The 14,642-nt window shown below is 42.9% G+C and overlaps 1 protein-coding gene and 1 pseudogene across 3 annotated transcripts in view; both read right to left on the bottom strand.

The window, feature by feature from the left end:
• SYNPR (synaptoporin) overlaps window positions 1-14,642 on the bottom strand; it is a 290,500-nt gene that overhangs the window by 60,450 nt on the left and 215,408 nt on the right. The gene's annotated exons all lie outside the window — the stretch shown is intronic.
• Window positions 8,319-8,989, bottom strand: LOC309814076 (TM2 domain-containing protein 2-like; annotated as a pseudogene). Its single transcript has one exon. The product of its transcript is annotated as a TM2 domain-containing protein 2-like (transcript).

Here is a 14,642-nt window from a genome sequence, read left to right on the forward strand (position 1 = left end):
TTGAACATTCCTTTTATATTGCTGAATAATATTCCGTTGTATGGATATACCACATCTTGCTTATCCATTCATTAGCTGATGGACATCTGGGTTGTTTCCACTTTTGGACTGTTAAAAATAATGCTGCTAGGAACATTCTTATACAGATGTTTGTTTGTTTGGATGTATGCTTTCACTTCCCTTAGGTATACACCGAGGAGTGGAATTGTTGGATCATATGATTTTACATAAACGTACTCATATGTTTAACATGTAAGTTAAACATATGAGTATGTTTATGTAAAATCATATGATTTAACAACCTTGGGCAAGTTACCTAATTTCTCTGACTCCTATTTTCCTAATACTGAGAGTACCTCCTCTCACTGAGTTCTTATAAATATTAAATGAGAAATGCATATAAAGATCTTAGTAGAGTGTCTGATACACAGAAGCACTTAAAAGGCTTAGACTATTAGCTTTTACTATTAGAGTATTAGTAGGAGATGCACAATGAGTATCTGTTGAAAAAAACGTAATTTTCATGTGTTATTAAAGAAACTGGAAATGGACAATAATGCAATTCCTAGAGTTCTATTTCACTAAATAAGCTCAGTTTGTTCATCTTTCCGCCTATCTGTAACTTGGTCCCATACCGACATGAGAAAGTAGAAAAGTGTTGGCAGACATTCAGTTACCTTAATGTTTCCACCAACTCGAATTTCTGATTTAGTCTTTATTTGATGACTTCTTCCAAGATTGGTCCTTTTATCTTTCTATAAAAAAGATGGGTTTCTAAGCAATTTAACAGGTAAAAAACTCCTGAAATATGTGGGCAACACGAATGATGAATAAACTATTTGAAAGCACTTGTCCAGATGTACCGCACTTGAATTTCAAGTCTAATCTACTTAATAAATAAAAATTTGCTAGGGTCTCATCTTTCCCATTAGCTATAAGGGAGTTTCATTCCTTTAAATAGTTTTCTGACTTGTATAGTTTCCAAGGTAAATGGTAGTGGACATTAGCTGTGCTTTGATTACCAAGCACTCATTCTCCTTTCTCTTATTAATAGCACCTTGGTTTCTTTTGGAGAATCACATCTCTTGGGGGATGGCATCTGTTCTACAAAAGGAACATTCCTGAGCCAAGAGGGGTGGGTGTGTGGCCCAGCTTAGACAACTAGATTATGTTTTTGGATTTTGGACCTTGAGAGGCATTGTGTAAGAATGGGATGAGGGGCTGAGCTGAATCATTCCTATAGCAATGCACAGATTTGACTATGAAATGAAGCCATTCCTTAGTTTCAATCATATACACGTCCTGAGCTGCCTCGTTTCCTGTATTTTTTGCAGCCCAGTTCCTCAGCATTCCCCTTTCATTATGTGAACTTCCCTAAATCCTTCCAAGAAATCACTTCACTTGTTACTCAAAGGCAATTTCTGTTACTTGCAACCTCCCAAACTCTGAGGGGTACAAAGTCTGCCTCCATCCCTGCCCATTCCCAGACCATCCAAAAGAAGTAGGGCTACTTTTAGCAAGTTTTCTGTACACATTTGCTTGTTAACTCATTTAATCTCCAAAAAAACCCATCCGTAAACTCCCTTGAAAGTCTCTCATTCCTTTTAAGTTTCAGAATCTCTTAAGAGTTCCAGAACTCTCCTCCAAAGTATTTGATTGAAATCATGTGTGATAGGACAAAGTGACATTTGATAATGATGGAGAAAACCACAAAATCCTTCTTTCCCCTCCATCCTTCAGTTTTTCAGTAAATTTCTAATGAAGGCATACTTGCCCTGTCCTAGATGCTAGAAATACAAAAATGACTAGGACTGAGTCTTGTCCCTTAGACAGCCTAGAGTCTAGTAGGGGAGATAAGACACACAGAAATAGTGGTAATGCCAACAGAGACTGTGATAAGAGCTACACTGAGGTACAGATCAAGTGCTAAAAGAGCACAAAGGAGGGAAGATTAATTCAGGCTGGAAGGACTGGGGAAGATTTCAGGGGAGGAGGTGAAACCTCCAGCCGACTAATCCTCCTGTAAGTGTCCAGTGGCCAATTATCTCCAGGAAATGGAGTTTGCAAAATTAAGCCTGGCCTGCAGAAGATCGTTTATTTCCTCTTAGCATGCCATATTACAGTTTCCAAGGTTTATGCCTTCTTGGCCAATGTACTAAATTGCTTAGGACAGGACTGAGAACATAAGGGTGTCAAACCTTGCTGGTCTGTGCCTAATATGTCTGGGGCCTGGTGTTTGCATCATTCTAGTCAGTGGGACCAAGAGACAACTGACCGTGGTCTGAATTGGGGCCAATGTGTTTCTCAGTAGTCTTTAAATATGGTTTAAAATTAACTACCACCTCCAAGTAGCCACGTGGGCTTATTTTCTTCAAATGGGGACAGCGGCCACACCAAGCCTGCAACTCGTTCTCAGCTGCCTTGAAAACAGATATTCCTTTCACATCCTTTTATTTCCACATCTTCCTTTCTTCTGCCCACATAATATGGCCAACGTTCTTCTTCATTTTAACAGAGAAAGGATGCTCGGGATAAATCTGGGATGGACAATTGGTCTGACAGAACGGGCTTGAAAAACTTATTACTGTTCCCGGTCATACTGGCAGGGGTTTTGCGTGAAATGCTCCTTTCATGCTGCTACCTTGAAGACATTAAGAGGCAGTGTTATTTGGATGTTGTGTACCTAGGTGACAATGAATTCATCTATCTAGCCAGAGAATATATAATTGAAAGAGAGAAAGCCACTTCTTTTTTTAAAAAGTTCCCATTTTTCCAAGAGGACAATTAAATTTGATAAAATAAGTAGCCCAGTGCCGCCTTTCACCTACCTACGAAATTCACATTGTGGACAGTGTTTACATTAGTCTTCTATCGGACAAGAGCAAAGGGAAAAAATGGAAGGCCATTGCTTCTTACAGAGTTTAGGAAGAAAGACTTTGTACGCCATTATTTTATTGAACTCTGCTGTGTGAACACATTAGGGATGGTGCTTCTGGGGCTCACACTCCCAGGAGCTCCTTGGGAACGACATAACATTCCTATAGAAGTCGGCAGAAAAGAGGAAAGAAGGCTTCAGTGGGAATTCTAATGCTACCCTGATTTCCCCAGCCTCAGTGTCCTGAACTTCCAGCTTAGTTCAGTGACCACTAGGATGTCCTGACGATCTTTCATACTTGGGAAGGGGTGTAGATAGAGAAGGCAGAGGTCTTCAGCACTCTGATCCTTCATTTTTTCCCAGTGGGAAAAAGTCATTTCTGAAGTTTATCCTACAGGGCAGAGGAGACTTCTGGGGCCCAATGGGTGCATACATATTGGCTATTATGTGTTGAATTGAGTCCTCCATAAAAGATATGCTGAATTCTTAATTCCCAGTACCTCAGACTGTGACCTGATTTGGAAATAGGGTCACTGCAGATGTAATTAATTAAAATGATGCCATGCTGGAGTAGGATGGGCCCCTGATCCAATATGATTCGTACCCTTACAAGAAGATGGCCACATGAAGACAGAGACACAGGGAGAACGCCATGTGACGACTAAGCCAGGGAATGCCAAGGATTGCCAGCAAACCTCCAGGAGCCAGGAAGAGGCCAGGAATGGTTCCCCTGCAGGTTTCAGAGGGAGCCTGGCCCTGTTGACACTTTGGTCTCACACTTCTAGACTTCAGAACTATGAGATAATAAATTTCTGTTGTTTTAAGCCATGCAGTTTGTGGTACTTTGTTACGGCAGCCCTGGGAAACTCATACATTTGCTTAAAACTCTCCTAGATTGTATTTTATTGATACCTGAGACTCAGACATCCAGGTCAGTGGTCCACTTTATACCTACCTCCTCCTCCAAACCGTGTCTTTTGCTCTACGCTCCCTGAGCATCTCCTAAGTTTCCCATATGCTTTCCCACTTCTGGGAGTGTGCTGCCTTCCTGGCACAGCCAGAACCCGGGACGCTGGGTCTGCTCAAAGTCTACTCATCATTCAAAGTCAGTTCAAAGGGAAAACTCCCCCATCAATCCTGAGTGAGCAAGAGTAACACCACCCTCCAAAGTGGACTGTTTGTACCAGCACTCTGCTTGCCATTTAGCTAGCTGACTGCATGTCTAGGTTCTCTCTATATATTATAACTCTTTAAAAGTTGAGACTGTTCACTTCCTTTTGTATCTCTGAGATGCTTGCTTCTCCAAGTACACTCCTCAAACTAGGAGAATAAATTCAGAGAATCTCAGTCCCCATCCCAGACCCAAATCAGGATCTGCATTGTAACAAGCTCCTGTGAGATTGCATAGATAGTAAAATTTGAGAAGCAGCCCCTAGAGGACATTGACATACCAGCGACTATTTACTGAACGTATCCTTTGCATCTGCTACTTAGCTGAGTGTTTTTACTGACATTATTCCAAATTAGACATCTCGACAAGTCTATTAGCAATTCTTCAAGGTACATATTTATTACCCCATTACACAGATGAGAAGATTGGAGGGAAGCTAGATTGGAAACTGCACGGAATATTCCCACCTCTCTTCCCAGTTCAACACAACTCCCACGACTTGGCCTACCTAGTGGTTTTTCAGGCAACAATCGTAGCTGTGCAGGGAGTTGGAATTTCAGGGGGAAATCTGAGCATCTGTTGCCGACATAGGCCTCTTTTTGCTAGTTTAACACTTAGCTGATGAACCCGTTTCTCTCCAGATACTCCATCAAAAAAGGGTTCCATGGAAACACTCATTCTGGGAAATGCTGCAAATTACACAGCCTTCTTGAAGATTAATACTGTAGAGCCACCTATTAAAGGCTTCATTCTATGACCTCGGTAAATAGACCTACTTAGGTTGGTTTAACTCAGTTTTCCGTAAAGTTTATTTGACTCCAAATTAAGGTTGTGTAACAGCCATTAACATTCTGTGAAGGGTACTTTGGTTTAAAATGTGATGTTAATGACAAAGGGAGATTAAGAGAGAGGTTCAATTCATGGGTTGCTTTTTAAATGAGAGAGAAACAGACACACACAGAGAGAGACAGAGATAGAGGGAGAAAGAGAGATTTCTCTCCTGTAGTATTCTTCGAAGTGGAAGTTTTCTCAAAATGAGGTATTAGCATGTGGGAAGAGCTAGGAACCAGCATGAGCTCCTGAACCACTAGGAAGAATGGTCCATTTCTCTATGCATTATTTAATATAACGTCCTCCCTAGAATCTTCTGTTCCATGCTGTAACTCAAGACAAAGACCTCTGATAAAATTACATAGGATGCTAACTCTGAAGCACAATGGGAAGATAAAGTGCCACACTAAATCATACTAACTTTAAAAAATGTCACCAAGGTCATGGGCTTGACACATGGGGGGCGTGGTATTGCAAAGTAGCAGGATAAAGCCATGCAAAAGACATTAATTACCCATCAGGGGGTTGCTGGGGAGAGGAAGCAGGAAGGCTCCTGCATTTGGCTACCAGAAGACATCTCTTTTCAAGGATTCTTTTCCTCTTGAGATGCAGGACTTCATTAAGAGCCTTCTGCTTGGGGTGCACTCCGGATAGTTCCAAGGGTAGATTTATCTGGATTCCTGGCACTGATGAAGAGCAGCTCCTGGTCCACAGAGCTTCTCAGGGTTCTGGCAAGTAATGCCCCCATTCTCTGGAGTTTTTATCAAGGATAGGCGTCCCTTTAATGCCAATCTAGGTTGATCACTGCCCGTGCAATTACAATGGAAATGACAGGATGGGGTTTCCCAGGTATTTTCTTTTCAGAAATAAAGAGTGGATTTGAGGTTGGTTATTTGGAAGTAGAGATGTCTTCCTGAAGCTCTTCTCTGTGAGGACACGGACACAATCACCTGAAATGCCTTTTGGATGGTGCATCTGCCATCAGTTTATACAAAGAGACATGAAAGCAGGCAGATTGCAAGTGCTACATGGGTTTTCCACTGAAGTCCATAGATATTTTTTTTCACATTAAAAAAAATATTCCTTTATTCAAATAGTTTTTCAGGTTGTATCACATTTGGCCAGGGTTTGTGAATACAGAGGACGGGCATCATCTAGAAGCCACACTGAAACTGACAAATGCGGATCATCACAGAGGAATATAAAGATTCTTAGGCTGTTGCCTAGCAGTGGAAACAACTTTGATCCCCATCACCTTTTCTGTGAGAAGGGCTTCTTCTATAAAATAGAAAATTTAATAACTTACAGACTTTTACCTCTTTACCCAAGCTCTTCCTCCTGGAAACATTAACAATTAATGATTTTGAGTCTGAAAGCTGCCACAGTTTATTTTTTTATTTTTAAAGGAAAATAGCTTTTGATGGGGTTTGTGAATATCCTTAAGGAGATTTTTTTTTTTTTTTTTTAAACTTGTGAGATGAAGCAGGATTTGTGGTTTTAAAGTAGTATCTTATTTGGGGTAAGATTTCAATTTTAGTTTTTTTCCCAGATTTTTCTTAGAAGTTTTTTTTTTCTTTTTCTTTTTAAAAAGGGGCATCCTTGAACCCTCTTAAGTTCTATGCAAAATTTTATGTTTCTGTGCATTTTTCTGGGGAGAAGGTCCAGTTTCTTCATGACCCACAACAATTTAAAATATACTGCCTTAGAGTGTAGAGATTATAAGTAAGAATCTATCAATTATTATTGTTATAAAGAAGGTTAAGGTCAATGTGGTACAGAACTTTCAGGACAAAATAGAAAAATCTGTTTTAACTTTTACATAATTGCCACCATTTAATACCATAAGAACAGTGATCATATTAATCAGGGATAATAAAGCTGAAACTCTTAGGAAAACTGCTTCATAATGACAGAGCATATTCAGAGTTATTTTAACTGGGATTCTTGGTCTTCTTGGTCTTTATGTCAATTATTATGAGACTAAACTTTGAGCAGTTCTACCTTGATTGTTTCTAGAATTTATAAGTTGCCCAAATAGCAGGCTCTTAGTTTGATTTACCTTCCGAACTCTGTTTTTACCTTATATTTCACAGTTCTTTTCAACTCAGGTTGCAAGGGATGGGAACTAAGTTTTAAAAACCACTTATAATTCAGAACATTTTCTTTTATTCCCTGTGATTTGGGAACTCAAAACCTTGGCTGTCTCTTTCCCTATGACTGACTGCTGTAGCCCACACTGAGAGATTCTGGTACCATGCTTATTTTGACAGAATGTGTTCGGTTTCTCTTTGCCCCCCGAATCACATCCTAACTCTACCTAACTCTTCCTTTAAGGAAGAGTCTGCTTTTCTTTCCAAGGGCATGAGGCCCCTCATATTTTCTTACCTAATCATGAAGAACAGATTTATAGTTACTTGTATGAAATCTTTTTTTCTTTTTTACTAGTCTACAGCATGGGCTCTCTAAACTGGTAAATACTACTTTTTTGATAGGAAAAGTCTGCCAAGAGGATAGCTGAACTCAGACATGTTTAGCTATTCAAAACATAATTGGAGGGCTTCCCTGGTGGCGCAGTGGTTGAGAGTCCGCCTGCCAATGCAGGGGACACGGGTTTGTGCCCCGGTCCGGGAGGATCCCACATGCTGCGGAGCGGCTGGGCCCGTGAGCCATGGACGCTGAGCCTGCGCATCCGGAGCCTGTTGCTCCGCAATGGGAGAGGCCACAACAGTGAGAGGCCCGCGTACCGCAAAAAAAAAAACAAAAAAAAACCATAATTGGAAAGAGGAAATTACTGTACTGGATATATTCCCTCTCAGACATAATAATGATGAAACAATAGGGTTTATTAACAGCCTCAGTTCAAATGCTTAGCTTTAAGCACAACAAATATAGTTTTGAGTTTCACTCTACCTACTGAAAACACCCAAACGAGCATTCCAGGTTGGCAACATTTATTCTGCAATTTAAATTCAGAAAGTCAGAATTTCAGTGTGTATTAAAATCCATCGCTGTTCCTACTTCTCCTGAAGATTTTCATTGGTTCAGCTTCCTATCTCCACCGTATGAGGACTCAGGGTCACAAAAAGCACAAGGTTAAAAATATTCACTTTACTTATCCTGTTGGGTCCACTTGCTCCAAAGGATTGATTATACAGCAGCGCACAGAAATAAAGAGTATGGAAACCCTTCTGCAGCTTATAAGTTAATCACTATCCTTTGTATTTTTTGTACATGAGGCAAGGTACAAACTTGATAACCACAATACTGTTTGCTTGTCATTTCTAGTCTGCAAGGTAAAGTTTGGGTTGAAAATCCACAGTCCAAAGAAACCTCCCTCGCCAAAGCCATTCCCTCCAAAGGGGAAGGTAATGGCTGGGTCTGATAACGAGGACGAGTTCTTGTTAGAGAGCCTGTAGAGGTGAATTCAGGAGGCCTGCCTCTCTGGGCCACGGCGGCAGCTCTTTTTAGTAAACGGTACACTCACTGCTGCTGTCACTCGGCGTCAGCCCTCCAGTCATGAGCAAAATAAGGTCAACAAACCACCAAATCCCAAGTCCTCCAAGGGTCAAGAGCTTCCCTACTGCTGTGCCAGCGTGTCCCAGACGGAATCGATCTACTCCAAAACACCCCAGGAAGAAGGAGGAGAGCCACGTGCTTAGGAAGTGCTGTCCAGTACACTTTACACAAGGCTTATTCTCTCGTAGGAAGGGCCTAGGACTGGCACATTCGATTCCGTCCAGGGCGCGGCACTGGACGGAGGCGTGTTCCACATCGAACCACCAAACTTGAGACAGCCATAACCAAGTTCCTGGGATGCCGTTGCATTTCCAACATGGTCCGCTGGGTCTTCACACTCTATACATTCACCGGGTAGGTAAGAGCAAAGGATGACTGGAGAGTGGGGTCGCCACAGTCCCAGCTCGCAGAGCAGGGGGCGCCCTCCGGGTGGGTGGCGCCAGCAGATGTGGGCTCGGGCTCGGCGGTAGTGTTGTGCCAGTGGTTCCGAGAGACACAATGCAGCAGAAGGAGATTCCCCGTCAGCAAAGCCACCTGGCCGCAGAGAAGTAACTCACTCACCGGGCAACCACCCAACACCATCTTCCCAGGCCCGGTGGCGGAGACCCGGCCTCAACAGCAAACCCCGGCCAGCACCACTGACCCAAGCCCCGCCTGGTCGGGCCTCTCCAAGCAGCCCTCCATAGATATTTTTTGCACTGTGCCCTGTGAGCTCATTTCCCTATATTATTTGCTGCTATTTTGCCTGGTGTTCCCTCTGTCCAGAATGCCTTGGCCTCCATTTCTGCCTATTGAAATCTTACCCATTCTTCAAGGCCCCATGCAAAATTCTCCTCTTCAGAGAAGGGTTTCCTGATTACCTCCAGAGAAACAAATGCTACCCTTCTGTGGTTTCTTTGGACCTTTCGTATAGCATTGATCACATTTTGATTTCTACTGTCAAGTGCCCATGGCTATCTCCGAGGTTCACCTTTGAAAATGGGATTGGATTCTATATCTCACTTACCCACCAGTCACACTGAGCTCATAGCTGAGGTTCAGTAAATGCCAGATGAATTGTACCTCAACACTGCAAGAGACTGCAGTTGCAGGTAGGCAAAGTTTATCATTCAGCATCCTGATTTGGATGACCAGATGATATTCCCCTTACTTCTAGGCTTGTGCTTCTTTCTTTGTTTCCTGATCTGCTTCTAGACCAGTGTTTCCCAAATGCCAGTCGTTCGCATCACTCTCATGAGTCGTATCACATCTGTGGATCACTTATGCTTCCGCTTACTTAATATCTTTCTTTAAATTGATTCCTCTTTTCCTGACACACTAACTCATTTAAAAAGTAGACCATTTACCTCGAATTAAAAGTCTAGTATCACTTGCCTTTAATAGAAAATATACATATGAATACAATGAGAATAAAACCTTATTGAATTCCTTCATTTGACAAATATTTTTTGAGCATTCACTCTGTACTGGGCACTGTGCTAGGAGCTGGGATACAGCAGTGAACAAGTCCCAGCTCTTTGGGCTTACACTCTATCAGAGAAAATGGAAAATGAACCGCCAAACAGTAAATATACCACAATAAAAGCTATAAGGCAAATGAAGCAGGGCAAAGAGATGGAGAGGAATTTGGGTACTATTTAGATAAAGAGGTCAGGAAGGGCCTCTCTGAGGAGGTGATATTTGAGCAGAGACCGGGAAGAGCAAATCAGGCAACTATATGGAAGCAGAGGCTTAAAGAGCCCAGGTAAGAGCAGACATCATGGTCCCGAGAAGGGAATCGCTCTTGGTGGTATCTCAAGGCCTCTGTGGAGGTGGATTTTATCTCAAGTCCTGGTGGAGGGGAGTGCGGCTGGAGGGTACTGAGGGAGGGAGGAGCACCAGGAAATGAGGTCAGAGACAGAAGCAAGAACAAGAACAAGCATGTCAAGCCTCATGGACTAAGGCAATGACTGATTCATAAAGGGACGGAGATTCTAGAACATGCTACTGCGCTCTGGGAAATAACGCCTTTCATTCAGTGAAGATCTGAGGGAAGTCTCCTTCGGCCTCCTAACTGGGACATCGTTCTTGGGTCATGACCAAACCCTGCAGTCAGCAGTCTTGTCTCCAAGAGATGGGGGCACTTCCGGGGACCCAAAGGGTTCATTGCCTTCTCTCTGGTTCCCTACACTCTTCATCCCTTTTGGACAGTGCCTGGCACACAGCAGACACACTTTTATCCTCGGTGGAAGGAAGGAAATGTGTATTGCTTCTGCCTTCCGGATTGTGTCTCTTTGCTTTGGATCCTGCTACTGACCCCACCCTGCCAGAGAGAGCAGGGAAGAGAAGTATCATCACCAAGGTCACTGCCCTTGACTTCTCCGTCTAAAGCAGAGGTTCTCAGTGAGGGCTGTCCACCAAAACCACGTGGAGAGTTTTGTCAAGATACTGATACTGCCTGGGTCTCAGCTGCAGAGGTTCGGGCTTAACTGGTCTGGTGTAAGACCTGGGCATCTGTGGTTTCAAAAGGTCCACGGGTGATTCTAATGTGCTTCAGGCTGAGAACCACTGCTTAAAGGGAAGTAAGCATTTTCACCTCCATTTTCACAGAAGGAGAAATCAAGAATTTCAATTTTCTAGGCTTGCATAAGAACTAGTATTTTGAAGTGATATAGATACATGGGTGGGCAGGAAATAGGAACACACTAGATGTGAGATTCCCTGTGCCAGGCATAGAATATGAAACAAGACTGTATGTAAAGTGCTTTGAAATGAACATGTATTTTGTCATAGTCAGTGACTGCAAAGATCTGGGAGAAGTGTTCAGATCAGAGGGAACGGCAAGTGCAAAGGCCCTGAGGCAGTATTGTATTGGAGGAATTGTGGACCAGGGGAGGATGGTAAGAAATGAAGTCAGAGATGTTAATTTGATTCATTCCCTATTTATTACCTTAGCAAATGAAGTCTTTTTTCTTTATAAAAATTAACCTCCTGCAAAAAGTCTCTTTATCATATGCTACTCTCCAGATACATTCTGCATAGCTGGAATGTCCTTCACCCTTTCTGGTTTACCATATCCTAGTCTAGATTCTCTATGTCCTTCAAAGTTCTATTCAGTTGCCACCACCTTCAGGAAGCCTTCCGTGATCATTCCAGGTGGACGCAATCTCACTCCTCTGTAAAGCACCACAGCCTATTCCTTTACCCTTCTTTTTTTTTTTTTTTTTTTTTTTGTGGTACGCGGGCCTCTCACTGTTGTGGCCTCTCCCGTTGCGGAACACAGGCTCCAGCCGCGCAGGCTCAGCGGCCATGGCTCACGGGCCCAGCCGCTCTGCGGCATCTTCCCAGACCGGGGCACGAACCCGTGTCCCCTGCATCGGCAGGTGGACTCTCAACCACTGCGCCACCAGGGAAGCCCTCCTTTATCCTTCTAATGGACAGTAGCTCTCTTTGTCTTATTTATCTCTCCAGCCTGTTATGTACCCCCTACCCCGTGCCCCACTCGAAAGACTAGGTCCAGGTCTGAGCTCTCTGGAAGTCCCTTTCTCTTTGCTTAGTGCTAGCCCTGCATTATACACAAAACTAGGGCTCAAAAACGTTTATTGAAGAGTTAGCTACGTGCCTTCAATTCTCTTCAACAAGAACAGCAATCCAAACAACCTAAGCACATCTACACAGTAATTAAATCAACAAATAAAACTGTATTGGCTCTTGGACTCTGAGTGCATTCTTGACTTTCTGACAATGGTTTCTGATCATTCACCTTTGAAAGAACATACTGCAATTGAAACGAAACATATCAACCCAGACAGTTTCAGAAATGCCAAATCATTTGTTCACTAAGAAGGATCACGGGGCTTCCCTGGTGGCGCAGTGGTTGAAAGTCCGCCTGCCGATGCAGGGGACCCGGGTTCATGCCCCGGTCCGGGAGGATCCCACATGCCGCGGAGCGGTTGGGCCCGTGAGACATGGCTGCTGAGCCTGCGCGTCTGGAGCCTGTACTCCGCAACGGGAGAGGCCACAACAGTGAGAGGCCCACACACCGCAAAAAAAAAAAAAAAAAAAAAAAAAAAAAGAAGGATCACGGTAGCCAGGAATGAAGACCACAAGGACATGAAATGTTATCAGTTTCATGTATTTGAACAGTCACTTGGGAGTAGTGCAGAAGAGAACAGAAGGTGGCGAGATGAAAAAAAGAGAACAGATAAAAAGCATTGTTGATATAGACAGTGGGTTGGCTTGCTGTGGTCAGCGGTGTGTGACTTTCTGTGGCCAAACTGATTTCTCCCATGCCTATGGATTCTGCCAGAAGGATTCCCTTTATGGTCAGGGACCCTAGTATTCAATGACTGACAAAACCAGTCTTGTTTAACCCAACCACTACTCTGAAGAATGGTCAGTCAGCATCGTCCCTTTATCACAAATGCTGAAATTGACCTGTGGCACTTGGAGGCACCATGGCCTTGGGAGTGAGGGTTCCAGCCTTGGGGCTGAATAGCTTGGGCTCCATTTCCAGCTCTGCCCACTTGCTGTGTGATCCTGAGCAATATTCAATGGTAATAATAATAATTCCTTCTTCATAGAGTTGTTTTGAGGGTGGGCCGAGTCCACATATGTAAAACACTTAGGACAGGACCACAGATACAGGTGGCATTCAGTACATATTCAGAGAGGTTAGGTCACTTGTCTGAGGCTGGCAGGTGGTAGGGCTATGATTTGAATTTGGGTGTGTCTAAAGGAAAGTACTTAGTAGTGATGGGCTAATGCAAATGGAGTTAGCAATGCACTTGAAAGTAGAGAATTGCTCTCATTTTGCTCCCATGCTCACCTGAGCATCACTGAATGGCCAGGGCATTTCCTTAGTACCTTCCTTTTCTTGTTTGTCCATGTTAGAGCCCTTTGCTGAGCAAGCAGGCCTCCAGGCCTGGGACACAGCTAGAGTCCTCCATAAACAAGGCTGTGTGTGCAAGGTGAAGCGGTGTGTCTGTTCCCTCCTCCAGATATTTCGAATCAAGAATTCAGGAATTTCAAGGTGTGGGTATTCCAGACATTATAGAATAATATAGGTGAGATAAAACTTATCAATCAAAGATGAAGGTATGTCTCCTGATAAGTTTCCATTCTTCCATATCCCCTGTTCCATCTCTCTCATATAGAGAAGGAGGATGGACTTAGTGGGAGTGATTCTTTGGGTGATTCTTTGAGTTTCCTGTGATCTGGGACTTTGATTTTGATGAAATATATGCCACATGGTTCACAAAATCTCCGAAGATTCTGAAAGACCCTGGGACCACTGCTGCTGCACTTGTGAAATCATATTGTTTGCAGCCCTCCCTCCTCAATCTGCATCATGAAATCATTCCTTTCAGTATATGTGCATATTGTCACTCTTGCCGCATTGCACTGCGCTCATTCATTTCCCTATTTGTCTTCTTTTCTACATTATGAGTGCTCAAGGGCACAGAATGTATCCAGCATACAGCAATGATTAGAATCTCTGGCTTTGGCGTTGGGTATTCCCAGCTAGAGCCCTCTCCCTTCTGACCCTATTCAGATAAATGAAAATGTGTCTACAACCTCTGTGTTTGAGAGTAATTTTAACCTGGAATAGATTGGTGCCCCCGAAGTTGCAAAATATGATGTGAATGTGCACGTTTCTATGGAGAATCCAAAGCTTCATCAGATTCTCAAATTGGGTGGGGGGAGGAGGGAACAAGCTTCCAAAAGAAGTTAAGAATTTCTCCTGTAATTAAATAAATTAAGTTTATGAAGTAACTCTGGGTTCTTCACAGTACTTTTTTTCTATAATAAAGAAAAAGGGATGTTATATCCTTGATGTCTACATTAGGAGAGGCAGTTTTTACTTCCCTTTAATGCTTTTCCAGTACAGATTCACTTAGTGTATGATTTTTTTCTGTTTCTTAAAATATCTTTTCCTCCATGATCATCCACTGAGATCAAACTCAGGTTTGATCTCACCCTACTAAGCACTTGAAAGCACATGAACTCATTTAACCATTAGGATGATTCTCCAAGTAAACCTTACTATCCCCATTATATGGAAAAGGAAAATGAGACTTAGAGGTAAGATCAGTTCCAAAGCTTTCAATCTGTGCTGATAACCCCTATGCTATATTGTCCTCATCTTTGCTAGAGTCCTCAGTTTATGGGTACAAGCTTGTCTAGTTCACTGTTTGGTTCCTAAACCATCTGCGGCTAGAGATGTCAGAATTCTCCTTAAGCATTCAGTCAATACATATGTAGAAAGAT

Source organism: Mesoplodon mirus, assembly GCF_964341445.2.
Source record: "Mesoplodon mirus genome assembly, chromosome: 12".
Classification (NCBI taxonomy): domain Eukaryota; kingdom Metazoa; phylum Chordata; class Mammalia; order Artiodactyla; family Ziphiidae; genus Mesoplodon; species Mesoplodon mirus.